This window comes from Sinocyclocheilus anshuiensis, unplaced genomic scaffold, assembly GCF_001515605.1.
Source record: "Sinocyclocheilus anshuiensis isolate Anshui unplaced genomic scaffold, SAMN03320099.WGS_v1.1 scaffold843, whole genome shotgun sequence".
Classification (NCBI taxonomy): domain Eukaryota; kingdom Metazoa; phylum Chordata; class Actinopteri; order Cypriniformes; family Cyprinidae; genus Sinocyclocheilus; species Sinocyclocheilus anshuiensis.
In genome coordinates this window covers 739,691-743,551 of record NW_015547670.1, presented here as the reverse complement: position 1 = coordinate 743,551, position 3,861 = coordinate 739,691, and positions in this window count along the sequence as shown.

Below are 3,861 nucleotides of genomic sequence, written 5' to 3'. Positions count from 1 at the left end.
TGATGTCATTACGTTGCTGTCTTGCCGCCAGCCAATCGCTGCACTGCTGATCGTGGTTTCGAGTATCGACACATAGCCCCTTTTAAACCAACCCATGAACGCGCTATTATCTCAGATAACTCAAACCAGCCATACTAATCATCTGCGTTCGAAGAACCGAATTAGCCAGATTCTGATTAGCGCGATGATATCACCTTGGATGTGACATTTCATCTCGGATGTAATAAGCGACGTACGAAGAACGGGCCCCAGGTGTTGTTTAGGCCTACTGCGTAAACACTCGACACGGAGCGCTGTTTTGTCCTCTAAGTTTGTCTATGGCGATTCACGCAGGTATGTGTTACTCCGCAGGGGTGACGACCCGACCAGGTTACAATAGTCCAAATATAAGTACTTATTATAAGTGTACCGTAGTGATTCGGAATAAGACAAAAACGTGGTTTGGAAGATGAATTCATGATGTACTCGCTCATTATACATTTAGCAAATTTTGAATACAGAAAGTTACATAGTGCTGCTTTAAAGGGATAGTTCACCCAAAAATGAAAATGTGATGTTTATCTGCTTACCCCCAGCTCTAATACACCACTATGTCCAACTGTCTTTGGGCATGCGCACGGCATCCGGTGCGTGAGGTGTGTACGCGCTCTGGCGTAGTTTACGCAAGCACCGGAAGTGATCTCTCGCGCGTATACGTAACTCATTGGTTACACAGTGCACAGTCATTGTAGATACGACGGCTAATCAAAATGATACTTACTTGTCGGTTTCTCGCACAAACCGATCGTTTCGTGTCTTAGGACATCAATGTGTCGTCACGAGCCGCAGGGTTTAATTTGGATTTGTCTGTGCATGTTTTTTTTACTCTCATAGATTTTGTTACCATTGCCATGCATTATACAACTGATAGACTGCAACGGCTGGACTTAAAACTCATAATTTGTGTTCTACTGAAGAAGCAAAGTCACCTACATCTTGGATGCCCTGGGGGTAAGCAGATAAACATCAAATTTTCATTTTTGGGTGAACTATCCCTTTAAATAAGCAAGTGTTGACATTTTTAAAAGTACAAATGATCATAATAGCATGTAACAAGCATCTGAAAATAGTTATGTTTGAAGTGTATGACGTGACATTGCTGGCACTGCTGGACATGTTATGTTAACTACCAGATCTTTTGTACTTTCCATTAATTCTCATGTGCTGTATTGACTATTTTAATGCTGCATGTAGTTTTTTTTTTCCTCTCTCGATTGGTGTCATCTGCAGAATGAGATTGTGCTGTCAAACATGTGACTGGTCTGTTTGTGTAGGAAGGGCATTATCTGAAAATGAGTTTAATGAGGGAACAGCGTAATGCCACTCATTTAACCAGTTTATGTAGGAAAGGAATCTTCATGACTGATCTGCTGCCCCCTGCTGACCAGTCACTGCCCCAACCAACCATAAACCCTGCTCTCAGTACTACTAGCTCAAAACCTTTTCCTTTTGTCTAATCTTAGACCCATCAATCATTGCAGAGATGGTTTTCAGCAGGAGAAAGTGTGTATAACTTAAATGCTTGACGTCTGGTCATTCAGTACCAGTTTAAGACTTCATGTGTTTGTTTTGACATTTGTGTATCTCTAATGTCCTCGGGGTCTATTTTTGGGCACCATTTGATGTTTTTATTTTTCAAGGCAATTTTAAAAAACCATTTTTGGCAGCCCTAAGTATATATTGTTGGTTTTGGGCACTTATAATTTCTGTCTTGTACATGGTTATTTTTGAGATGTACTAGTGCCCAAATTACATTTTAAACTGACAGACAATCTCACTCGCAGAAAGACTCGCAATAATGTGCAGGAGCTATTCATGGTTGCATCCCACCCGAAATGTTTTATTATTTCTGAAATGCTGGGTGTGTTGAAAAATAGATAGTTCACAGTCTAGCATTTTTAATGAGTAGGTGCTGCGCTCTCGGGTTTCTGCCGTGTGTATTTGCGTACGAACGGCTCTCAGCTATACCACAAAACTATGAGACGACACTATCTGTCCTGCTTTGATGCTTTCATGCTGCATTTGTCTGCTTTTGGCTGCTATGACTTGGATTGAAATAGGGCTGGACGATATGGCCAAAATTTATATCACGATATATTTCTTAATTTCGGTCGATACGATATAATTCCGATATCGATATGAACACTATTAAAAAAGCCTCATAAAAACGGCCAAGAACGGCCACAACAGATGTCTGTGCATACAAACTTATGAAAAATGTATTTGCCAACTCTATGAAACCTACTCCTATAAAACTATATAATATTTTAGGAAAAAAATGGCGCAAATAAATAAATGTTCACCTTTTATTGGTATTTAGCCTTCATACAAACAAGAAATGTGAAATCACTGTCAAATAAATCTCAGACTCTCCTTATTAATATTAATATTTATTTTTTTTACTTCAAACTATAGGCTAACATACCAGTCAAAAGTTTTTGAACAGTAAGATTTTTAATGTTTTTTAAAGAATGATCTTCTGCTCACCAAGCCTGCATTTATTTGATCCAAAATAAAGTAAAAACAGTAACATTTTGTCAAACGCCACAAATAAATCAATGCATGGGAAACACTGGTAATGTATATCGAAATATCGGAAATGTGTTTAAAAATCATATCACCGTTATTGAAAAAAATTATATCGCGATACATATTGATATTGAATTATTGTCCAGCCCTAGATTGAAATAATGCAGACACTTGTTCAGTGTTTTCCTCCTCGGCACACATGCTCGGTCATTGCTGTTATGCAGTGCATTTTGAAGTGTAACTTTTACGAAATGAATGCGCTTTGATATGAATTTGAAGATGTATTGCCATAAAAACATACTCTTTTTACTGTATTTTATTTGCGCGTTGGCAGCAGGATAATAAAGTTAGCCTAGTCATTGCTCAGTGAGAGTTAGCTTGTATGAGAGTGCAGGTCTTAAAAAGTGAATAACCCTCCACAAATTAAGGCTTAAAAGGTCTTAAATCGGAGCAGAAAGTCTTAAATTCATAACGTCATTACATGTTGCATTCAAATGAATGAGATGCAAAATGAAGATAGTTGAAATCATGTTTTCTGAGAAATTTAACAAAATGAAGTATTTGTGCTTAAAACAAGAACAAATTACTGCCAGAGGTATGAAAACTTGTTCAGAGGGAAAACAAGTTGATTTTGAGTCCATTGACAGATATTTGTTCTTGTTTTTATCTTTAATTCACTTTCTCAGAAAACAAGACTTATTATTCTGTCATTTTGCTTTAAGCAAATGTATCTTGATTTAGGTTATTTGCACTGGAAAATAAGATGGAGAAAAAAAAAACACTTTTTACAGTGTGTTCAGAAGTTACAAATTTTAGATAAAACTTATTTGTAATGAATTAAAGTAATGGAGATCTTTTGGATATTGCAATTTCAAACTCTGAAGAGTTGCCTTTTTCTGCTCCCTAGACATTTACATTTAGAAAACATATTGATGAATTGTCTCTTTAATTAATTGCTTAAATGTACTTTAGTCTTAATGTCTTAAAATTTGCGTTCATAAAGTTTGCAGAAAACCTGTTATATTAAACCGGATGGAATGTTTTGACTAATGCCACAAAACATCACAGAATTTATCAAATATATTGCTAATACTTAATGTTATTTGTGCAGTCATCTTCCCTTCAAAACAATGTCAATTCCTGGATAATGCCATTACGACACTGACTTTTAGTTAAAGGGGTCATATGATGCTTTTTTTAAAGATCATTATTTTGTGTATTTGGTGTAACAGAATATGTTGACATGCTTTAATGTTCAAAAAACACATTATTTTTCAAATACTGTACATTATT